Raw genomic sequence first — 12808 nt, 5'->3', positions numbered from 1 at the left:
ATTTTTAATTTTAATATTATTATTTAAGGGAACGTTAGATTTATTCTAAATTGATTAGTCCTATAATTTATATATAGAATATGAATTATTAAATAATAAAAATTATATTAAAATTGTATTAAATTTTATATTTAGATTTATAATTTTTTAATTTTAATATTTATTATTTAAGGGAACGTTAGATTTATTTAAATGATAGTCTATAATTTATATAGAGAATATGAATTATTAAATAATAAAAATTATATTAAAAATTGTATTAAATTTTATATTTAGATTTATAATTTTTAATTTTAATATTTATTATTTAAGGGGAACGTTAGATTTATTTAAATGATAGTCCTATAATTTATATAGAGAATATGAATTATTAAATAATAAAAATTATATTAAAAATTGTATTAAATTTTATATTTAGATTTATAATTTTTAATTTTAATATTTATTATTTAAGGGAACGTTAGATTTATCTAAATGATAGTTTTATAATTTATATAGAGAATATGAATTATTAAATAATAAAAATTATATTAAAAATTGTATTTTAAATTTTATATTTAGATTTATGATTTTTAATTTTAATATTTATTATTTAAGGGAACGTTAGATTTATTTAAATGATAGTCCTATAATTTATATAGAGAATATGAATTATTAAATAATAAAAATTATATTAAAAATTGTATTAAATTTTATATTTAGATTTATAATTTTTAATTTTAATATTTATTATTTAAAGGAACGTTAGATTTATCTAAATGATAGTTTTATAATTTATATAGAGAATATGAATTATTAAATAATAAAAATTATATTAAAAATTGTATTTTAAATTTTATATTTAGATTTATGATTTTTAATTTTAATATTTATTATTTAAAGGAATGTTAGATTTATTTAAATGATAGTCCTATAATTTATATAGAGAATATGAATTATTAAATAATAAAAATTATATTAAAAATTGTATTAAATTTTATATTTAGATTTATAATTTTTAATTTTAATATTTATTATTTAAAGGAACGTTAGGACTATCTAAATGATAGTCCTATAATTTATATAGAGAATATGAATTATTAAATAATAAAAATTATATTAAAAATTGTATTAAATTTTATATTTAGATTTATAATTTTTAATTTTAATATTTATTATTTAAGGGAACGTTAGATTTATTTAAATGATAGTCCTATAATTTATATAGAGAATATGAATTATTAAATAATAAAAATTATATTAAAAATTGTATTAAATTTTATATTTAGATTTATAATTTTTAATTTTAATATTTATTATTTAAGGGAACGTTAGATTTATCTAAATGATAGTCCTATAATTTATATAGAGAATATGAATTATTAAATAATAAAAATTATATTAAAAATTGTATTTTAAATTTTATATTTAGATTTATGATTTTTAATTTTAATATTTATTATTTAAAGGAATGTTAGATTTATCTAAATGATAGTCCTATAATTTATATAGAGAATATGAATTATTAAATAATAAAAATTATATTAAAAATTGTATTAAATTTTATATTTAGATTTATAATTTTTAATTTTAATATTTATTATTTAAAGGAACATTAGGGCTATTTAAATGATAGTCCTATAATTTATATAGAGAATATGAATTATTAAATAATAAAAATTATATTAAAAATTGTATTAAATTTTATATTTAGATTTATAATTTTTAATTTTAATATTTATTATTTAAGGGAACGTTAGAATTATCTAAATGATAGTCCTATAATTTATATAGAGAATATGAATTATTAAATAATAAAAATTATATTAAAAATTGTATTTTAAATTTTATATTTAGATTTATGATTTTTAATTTTAATATTTATTATTTAAATGAACCGTTAGGATTATCTAAATGATTTATAATTTATATAGAGAATATGAATTATTAAATAATAAAAATTATATTAAAAATTGTATTTTAAATTTTATATTTAGATTTATGATTTTTAATTTTAATATTTATTATTTAAAGGAACGTTAGGACTATCTAAATGATAGTCCTATAATTTATATAGAGAATATGAATTATTAAATAATAAAAATTATATTAAAAATTGTATTTTAAATTTTTATATTAAAGTTTTATTTTTAAAATTGTTTTAGTTTTGTATAAAAATATAAATTTTAATTTTATAAAATTAAATAAATTTAGAATTAATATAAATTTTTTATATTTAAATTTAAAATTATTTTTATTATTATTTATTTTTAATTTAAATTAGGAATAGTTTATGTATATATATATATATATATATATATATATATATATATATAAATTTATATATTAAAATTTATAATTAAATTAATTGTATAATAAATTAATTTTAATATATATATATATATATATATATATATGAATAGAAAAAGTATTTTAAATTTAATTTTGTGAATTTAATTTATTAGAAAAAATTTTGATTTTAGATTTATAATTAATTAAATTATTTAAATATATATAAAGTTTAATATAGGGTATTTATTTAAATAATAAATATTATTAGTTAATTAATATATAATACTTTTAATTAAAATGAAAGTTTTTAATGGAAAATAATTTTATTAAATTTTAATTTAGTGCCAGCAATAGCGGTTAAACTAGATTTAAGAGTTAATTTTTTTAAATATAGTAATTTTATAATTAATAATTAATAAAATTAAATTTATAATGGTGAAATATAATAATTTTATAATAATTAATAATTATTTAATGGAAATTACAAAGATTAAAAAGTAAGACTAGGATTAGATACCCTATTATATTAATTTTAAAAAATAATTAATTATTAAATGTAAAGCATTAAAATTATAAGATATGGCAGTTATATAAAATTTTAGGGGAACTTGTATATTAATTTGATGATCCACGATAGGAAGTACTAATAAAATATTATAAATTATTTTTGTATTGTTGTTTAAAAATTTTGTATAAATATTATAATTAAAATTTTATTATATTTAAAAAAAATTCAAATCAAAATAAAGTATTTATTAGATAATATGAGTTACATTAATAAATAATTTTTGAGTTAGAAGTTTTAATATTTTTAATAAAAAGGATTTAAAAGTAAAATTAATTGTTATATTAATTTGAATTTTTTTTTTATATAATGTACAAATTGCCCGTCAATTTCAATAAAATTTGAAATAAGTCGTAACAAAGTAAGAATATTGGAAAATGTTCTTAGATAAAATTTTAGTTTAAATAAAATTTTTCAATTACACTGAAAAGATTAATTTAATTATTAAAATTTTAATTAATTAATTAAATAAAATTTTTTTATTGTTTTAATTAGTATATTATAAAAAGTTTTTATAAAAATTTTATGTTAAAGTAATATTTTAAGAAATAATAAATATATTTATATATATAAGTAATGTAAATGAAATTTTAAAATTTTATAAATTAAAGTAAAATTTTGTACCTTTTGTATCAGGGTTAATTTAAAAATTTTTAATAAATTAAATATCTCGAAATTAAAAGAGTTAAATATATAAAATTTTTTTTGTTGAATAAAAATTATAAATATATATTTAGAGATTAGATGTTATTCAATTTTAATGATATCTAGTTATTTTTGAATTAAATTTAATTTATATATTTTTTAAAGTAAATTTAAATAAAAAAGTTTATTTTAGAAAATATAAATAATTTATGGGATAATCTATAAATTAAATTTATATAATAATTTAAATTAAAATTAAAAAGATTAATTTTAAAATTTAAAAGAATTTAATGAGTATTTAATAATTTATTAATAAATTTTTAATTATAGTAAAATTAATTATATATATTGATTTTAAAAAAAAAATAATTTTAATAATATTAGTTATAATATAATGATTAAATTAGTAATTTAATTTGTATAAATTATTTTATGAATAGTATATATATAAATATATATTTAAGTAACTAGGCAAAATAATTATATTCACCTGTTTAACAAAAACATGTCTTTTTGAATTTAATATAAAGTCAGTTCTGCTCAATGAGGAATTAAATAGCTGCAGTATTTTGACTGTACAAAGGTAGCATAATCAATTGTCTTTTAATTGAAGGCTGGGATGAATGAATTAATGAAATATAAACTGTCTCAATAATATAAAATAAATTTAAATTTTGAGTCAAAATGCTTAATTTTATTTAAGGGACGATAAGACCCTATAGAATTTTATATATTATAAATTTTATAAATTGTATTAATATATTTAGTTGGGAGGATTTTTAAATTTATTTAACTTTAAAATTTTAAAATATTGATTGATAGAATTTTAAATTGAAATATAATTAATAATATAAAAATAAATTACCTTAGGGATAACAGCGTAATATTTTTGGAAAGATCAAATTGAAAAAGGTGTTTGCGACCTCGATGTTGAATTAAAATTAATTATAAATGCAGGTGTTTATAAATTTAGTCTGTTCGACTATTAAAATTTTACATGATTTGAGTTCAGATCGACGTGAGTCAGATTGGTTTCTATCTTTAAAAAGATTTAAGATTTTTGTACGAAAGGACTAAGTTTTAAAAATAATTTTTAATTAATTATTAATAAGTTAAATTATCTTGGCAGAGTAGTGCATTAAATTTAGAATTTAAATAATATATATATAATTATAGATAATAATTTATTTAAATTTTATTTATTTATTAATTACTGTAGTGATAGTATTAATTGGGGTAGCATTTTTAACATTATTGGAACGAAAAATTTTAGGTTATATTCAAATTCGTAAAGGTCCAAATAAAGTAGGAATTAAAGGTTTATTACAACCTTTTTCTGATGCAATTAAATTGTTTTCTAAAGAATATATATATTTGGATAAAATTAATTTATATATATATATATTAGGTCCAATAATTATATTATTAATTTCGGTATTTTATTGATTATTAATGCCTTATTTTAGAAATTGAATAAATTTTAAATTTGGATTGGTATTTTTATTTTTAATATTAAGTTTAAGAGTTTATCCAACTATAATAATAGGATGATCATCTAATTCAATTTATGCAATATTAGGGTGTTTACGATCTATTTCTCAATCTATTTCTTTTGAAGTGAGATTATTTTTTATATTTTTTGTTATTATAATATTTATTGAGAGATTTTCTTTAGAAACATTTATTAAATTTCAATTTAATGTAAAATTTATTTTTTTTTTTTTTCCTTTATATTTTATATTAATTATTAGAATAATAATTGAATTGAATCGGGCTCCTTTTGATTTAATTGAGGGGGAGTCTGAATTAGTTTCAGGATTTAATGTTGAATATTATAGGGGGAGATTTTCTTTAATTTTTATAGCTGAATATATAATAATTTTATTTATAAGATTGATTATATCAATTATTTTTTTTAATTTTAATTATTCAATTTTTACTTTATTAATAATTTTATATCATAATTTTTTTTTTATTTGAATTCGAAGAATTATACCTCGAATTCGATATGATGAATTAATATATATATGTTGAAAAAAATTTTTATCTTTTATTTTAATTTATATATATATTAATTTTATTTTAAAAATATTAATAAATTTATATATTTAAATTAATAGAAAGTTATTTTTCTTTAATATATTTTCAAAATATATGTCTATTCAGACTCATTAATTAATAATTATAGATGATTTTATCTCAAAATTTTATAAAATATATATTTGAAAAAAAAAATATAAAGTATATATTTGTAAAAATTAGATTAATTAAAGTGTAAGGATAATCAATAGGTTGTCTTCCTAATCAAGTTAAAATGATGAAATTATTAATAAAAAATCAAAATAAGAAATTATTTAATGGGTAAAATTTATTAGTTTTAAATTTATGATTTATTATAAATGGGAGAATAAAAAGAATTAAAATAGAAAAAAGTAAAGCTAATACTCCCCCTAATTTATTGGGAATAGCTCGTAAAATTGAATAAGCAAATAGGAAATATCATTCAGGTTTAATATGTTGTGGGGTATTTATAGGGTTTGCAATAGATCAATTATCAGGATCATTTAATATATTAGGATTTTGTAGAATAATAAATCTAAATGATATAAAAATTATAAAAAATCCAAGAATATCTTTGGATGAGAAATATGAGTGGAAAGGAATTTTATAAATATTTCTATTTGTTCCTATTGGATTATTAGATCCAGTTATATGAAGGAAATAAAGATGTATAATAACTATTATTAGAATTAATAATGGTAAAATAAAATGTAATGAAAAGAATCGATTTAATGTAGCATTATTAATAGAAAATCCTCCTCAGATTCATTCTACAATTGTTTGTCCAATATAAGGGATTGCAGAAAGAAGATTTGTAATTACTGTTGCTCCTCAAAAAGATATTTGTCCTCATGGTAAAACATATCCTATAAAAGCAGTTCCTATTGAAGTTAATAAAATAATAATTCCAATATTTCATACATGTTGAGATGAATAACATTGATAAAAAATATTTCGTCTAATATGTATATATATACAAAGAAAATAAAATGATGCCCCATTTAAATGAATATAACGAAATATTCATCCAGAATTAACATTTTTTATAATGTGAATAATTCTATCAAAAGCATAATTAATATTTGGACAATAATGCATAGATAAAATGAAACCTGAAATAATTTGAATTAATAAAAGAATTCCTAAAATTGATCCAAAGTTTCATAAATAATTAATGTTTACTGGGGTAGGATGAATATTGAATGAAGAATAAATGATATTAAGAAATTTATTAGATTTAAAAATTTTTAAATATTTATTTTTCATTAAATTTTAATTTTACGAAGAGGGATTATTTTAATTGTAGATATTTTGAATGAAAGAGTTAAGCAAATTAATAAGAATAAGATTATAAAAATAGTTAAATAATTTATTGGATAAAAATAAATATTTTGAATTTTAAATAAATTATTATTTAAAATTATGTTTTCTGTAAATATAAAAATTGGTATTCAATTAATAAAATGAATAATTATAATAAAAGAAATAAAAAAAAAATTAATAGAAGTGATTAGTTCAAAAAATTTTATTTTTGAATTTTCATTGTTAATTAATCTTACAAAATAATTAAATATAATTATTATTCCTCCGATTAAAGAAATTGAAATTATAAAAGAGTATATTGAATTATTTATATTTAAAAATATTAAAGTAGATGAGGATAAGGTGAAAATAATAAAAGAGAATAAAATAGTAATTGGATGTAGTGAAGAAAGTAATAAAATATTTGTGATAATAAATAGATTTATGAATATAAATAAAATTTTTGATATTAACATTAACAAAATATAGTTTAAATAAAAATTTTAATTTTGGGAATTAAAGATATTTATAAAATTATTTTGAAATTAGACTTTAGAAAAAATTTTCAATATTAATTTACAAAATTAATGTTTTTTTTAAACTATAAAGTCTAATTTATTTTAAAAAGATATTTTTTAATTTTAATAGTTTTAATTTTTATAATAATATTAATAATTAATAAGTATTTTTTAATATTTTTAATTAGAATGGAATTTTTCGTAGTATTGAATTTAATAATTTTAATATTAAATGAGTTGGAATATTTAAGGTGAATATTTATATATTATTTAATTTTTTCTGTTTGTGAAGCTGTTTTAGGATTATCAATTGTAGTGTCAATATTGAGAATTATTGGAAATCAAGGTTTTATAATAATAAATTTAAAATGTTAATAATAGAAAGTATAATTTTTATAGTTGGATTTTTAATTATTAATTTTAATATTTATAAAAAGTTATATTTTATTAGAAATATAATATTTTTATTGAGTTTTTTGATATTAAGAATGAATAGATTTTTTATGGAATGAATTAATTTAAGATTAAATTTTGGATTAAATTTTTATTCTTATGGAATTATTATGATATCTTTATGGATTTTTGGATTAGTATTTATGAGAATTAATCAGGAAAAAAATTTGATTTTATGTTTAAATTTATTAATATTAATATTAATTGTTTTAGTAATAAATTTTTTTAGAATAAATATATTAATATTTTATTTTTTTTTTGAAGTAAGTTTATTAATTATTTTTTTTTTTATTATGAAATGAGGAATAGGATTTTTACGAATTTATGCAAGATATTATTTGATATTTTATACTTTATTTTTTTCATTACCTTTATTATTAGTATTATTTTATTTATTTAATTTAATAGGGTCTTTAAGATTTTTATTATTAGAAAGAATAAAATTTAAGTTAAATAAAATTTTATTTTTATATTTAATTATAGGATTTTTAGTAAAAATACCAATATATATAATTCATGGTTGATTATTAAAAGCTCATGTAGAAGCTCCTGTATTTGGATCAATAATTTTAGCTGCAATTTTATTAAAGTTAGGGTCTTATGGATTATTACGATTAATAATGATTTTTTTTCAAAATTTTTTAGAAATGAATAAGTATTTTATTGAAATTGGATTATTGGGAAGGATTATTTTAAGATTTAGTTGTTTTCGACAAATTGATATAAAAATTTTAGTAGCAATATCTTCTGTTGTTCATATAAATTTATTAATAGCTTCTATATTTACTATAAGAAAATTAAGATTTTTAGGTTCATATTTAATAATAATTGCTCATGGGTTGTGTTCTTCTGGATTATTTTATTTATTAAATTTATGTTATTTGGAGACTCATAGACGATTGATAATTATTAATAAGGGTGTTTTAATTTTTATGCCTTCTATATCATTGATATGATTTTTAATATGTTCTTCAAATATAGCTGCTCCTTTTTCTTTAAATTTAGTTGGGGAAATTTTTTTATTGATAAGATTAGTTAATTGAATAAGATTATTAATAATTAAATTATTTTTTTATTGTTTAGTTAGATTTATGTATTCTTTATATTTTTTTAGATTTATTGTTCATGGAAAGAATTTTTTTTATAAAAGATTAAGAAGAGGAAAATTAATTAATTATTTAATTTTATTATTTCATTGAATTCCTTTAAATATAGTTATTTTAAATTTAAGAATTTTTATTTAATTTAAATAGTTTAAAAAAAAATTTTGAAATGTGGGTTCAAAGATGTAAATTAAGTACTTTAAATTATTTTAATTATATTTGTATATATATTATTTGTATTTACGGGATTTTTTTTTTTATTTATAATAATTATTTTTTTTAATAGGAATTTAATTATTTTAGAATGAATAATTTATAGATATAATAGAATAAAATTTTCTTTTTTTATTTATTTAGATTTTTATAGAATAATATTTTTAATATTAGTTTCACTTATTTCTATAGTTGTATTAATTTATAGAATTTATTATATAGAAGGGGATAAATTTATAAATCGATTTATTATTTTAGTAATTTTATTTGTAGTATCAATATATTTTATAATTTTGAGACCTAGATTTTTAACAATTTTATTAGGATGAGATGGTTTAGGATTAATTTCTTATTGTTTAATTATTTATTATCAAAATGATAAAGCTTATAATGCTGGAATATTAACAATTTTTAGAAATCGTGTAGGGGATGTGGGAATTTTATTAATAATTACTATGGGAATAATATATGGGAGGTGAAATTTAATAATTTATAAATTTAATTTATTAATATTAATTTTATTAGTATTAGTAGCTTTTACAAAAAGAGCTCAAATTCCATTTACTTTATGATTACCTGCTGCAATAATAGCTCCTACTCCTGTCTCATCTTTAGTTCATTCTTCAACTTTAGTAACAGCTGGGGTTTATTTATTAATTCGATATAATAAATTTTTGTTTTTAGGATGTTTTAATAAATATATTTTATTAATTTCTAGGTTAACTATATTTATAGCGGGTTTAATTGCAAATTATGAATTTGATTTTAAAAAAATTATTGCTTTATCGACTTTAAGTCAATTAAGATTAATAATAAGAATTTTAAGATTAGGATTTTGGGAAATAGCTTTTTTTCATTTAGTAATTCATGCTTTATTTAAATCTTTAATATTTTTATGTGTGGGTAGATTTATTCATAATTTTAATAGAAATCAAGATATCCGATGTTATGGTGGTATAATTTATATTTATCCTTTTAAAACTATAGTTTTAATTTTTTCTTTAATATGTTTAATAGGATTTCCTTTTATATCAGGATATTTTTCTAAAGATATAATTATGGAATTAATTTTTTTAAGAAAAATAAATATAATTAGAATAATATTTTTAATTTTTTCTACAATTTTTACTGTATCTTATTCTATTCGATTAATTATATTTATTTTATTTTCTAAAAAAAATTATTATGTAAATTTAATTAAGAAAGAAGGTATTTTGGTAAATTTTTGTATATTTATTTTATTAATAACTATTTTTTTTATTGGATATTTATATTTTAAAATTTTTAATTTAAATTATTTAATTGTATTAACAATAAATTTAAAAATTATGGTTATAAAATTAATTTTATGTGGAATTTTGATTGGGCAGTTTTTTTATTTTAATTCTTATAAAAATTTAATAATAGGAAATTTTATAAGAACAATATTTTATATCGAAAAAATTTATTTGTATTATGATTTACCTTTAAATATAGTTATATTGTATGAAAATATTCATGAAAAAAATTTATTTGAATTTAAGATTAAATTTATAAAATTGAAATTTTATTTATTTAAATATAAGTTAAATGAATATAATTTTATGAATATATTATTAACTAATTTATTAATAATATTAATTTTTATTTTTTTAATTTAAAATTTAAATAGCTTAAGAAGAGCATAATATTGAAGATATTAAGGTAATTTTAATATTTTTAAATAAAATTTTTATAAATATAATTTTTATAAATAAATTTTATATTTATTAATATTATACTGAAAATATAAAGTTTTATTAAACTATATAAAAATTATTTAGAAATAATAATATATAAAATATTAAATTTAGAATTAGAAGTTCTATTTAAATTTATTTCTTTAATTGGAATTTTAATTCAATAAATTTATTAACAATAAATTGCTTCTATTTTAGCTTCAATTAATATTAATATGTATATATTATATATATAAATATATGAAGTAATTTTTACAATTAATTTCGGCTTAATATTAGACTTTTTTAGTCCATATATTAAAAAATTCAATTTAATAATCTATAACTTCATTCAATAAGTAGACTAATAATTATTAAAAAAATAAAAATTAAAATAATTAATATTAAAAAAATAGATTTAAATTTTATTAAAAAGATAGATGGTAAAATTAAGATAATTTCAATATCAAAAATTAAGAATAGTAAAGTAATTAGGAAAAATTGTGTAGAAAATGGGAGACGGGAGTTTGATTGGGAGTTAAATCCACATTCAAATGGGGTAATTTTTTCTCGATTTAATGGTTTATATATTCTTAAATAAAAATTAATTAATATAAGTATAGAAGTAATAATTATTATAAAATAAAATAAAAATATAATATTAAAAATTATATATATTAATTTTATAAATTTTTTAATTGGAAATTAAATGTAATTAAGTTTATACTATATATATATTAATTATTATTATATTTAAAATATTCATCAATAAATTGAAATATATAAAAATAATCAAATTACATCTACAAAATGTCAATATCAAGATGCTGCTTCAAAATTAAAATGATGAGTTGCAGAAAAATGTAGATTAATTAATCGGATTAGTGTAATAAATAAGAAAATAATTCCAATAATTACATGTAATCCGTGAAATCCTGTTGCTATAAAGAAAATAGATCCAAAAATTCTATCATTAAAACAGAATGGAGCTTCTATATATTCAATAAATTGGAGAAAAGAAAAATATATTCCTAAAATAATAGTAATTATTAGAGAAATTTTTCTTTCTATATAATTTTTATTTAATAATCTATTGTGACTTCAAGTTAGGGAAATTCCTGAAGAAATTAAAATTAATGAATTTAATAAAGGGATTCTAAATGGATTGAATATGATAATATTTTTAGGGGGTCAAAGTAAACCAATTTCTATTCCTGGGGAACTTATAGAATGAAAATAAGTTCAAAATAATGAAATAAAAAAAAAAAATTCTGAAATAATAAATAAGATTATTCTAAATTTTATTAGTTTTAAAACTAAAAATGTATGAAATCCTTGAAAAGTTCTTTCTCGAATAATATCTCGTCATCAAAAAAATATAGAAGAGATTAAGATAAGAAAATTAATAAAAATTAAAAAAAAATTTAAGTAAAAGAATCATATTACTAATCTTAATAATAAATTTATTAAATTAAAAGCGTTTATAATAGGTCAAGGTCTGTTAGTAACTAAATGAAAAGGATGATTATAATAAATTGACATTAATTTTTAGATTCTAAAAAATATAATAAAGAAAGAATAGAAAATACATATGCTTGAATTATAGAAACTGCAATTTCTAAAATTATTAATAAATTTTGAATTAAAATTGTGATAGGTAATAAAATTAAGAATTTAGAAATGAATGTGCCTAAAAGAGTTAATAGTAGATGTCCTGCAATTATATTTGCAGTTAATCGAATTGCTAAAGTAAAAGGTCGAATAATATTTCTAATTAGTTCAATTATTACTATAAAATTTATTAAAGCAGGGGGTGTATTTAAAGGAACTAAATGAATTAATATATTTAATGGTTTATTTCATCATCTATAAATAAAAAATCTTATTCAAGAAGATAAAGCAATAATTAAATTAAATGATATATGACTTGTTGAAGTAAAAATATAAGGGAATAATCCTATAAAATTTCTTAATGCAATA

At 15.1% G+C, this 12808-nt stretch overlaps 1 pseudogene; it reads right to left on the bottom strand.

The window, feature by feature from the left end:
• Positions 1–4256: 4256 nt before the first annotated feature.
• LOC143308226 (cytochrome b pseudogene) lies at positions 4257–10747 on the bottom strand (annotated as a pseudogene).
• Between the last annotated feature and the right edge of the window lie 2061 nt (positions 10748–12808).

Source organism: Osmia lignaria, unplaced genomic scaffold (genome assembly GCF_051020975.1).
Source record: "Osmia lignaria lignaria isolate PbOS001 unplaced genomic scaffold, iyOsmLign1 scaffold0217, whole genome shotgun sequence".
In the NCBI taxonomy this organism is placed as follows: Eukaryota; Metazoa; Arthropoda; class Insecta; order Hymenoptera; family Megachilidae; genus Osmia; species Osmia lignaria.
This window is presented reverse-complemented; position numbering and strand designations above follow the sequence as displayed.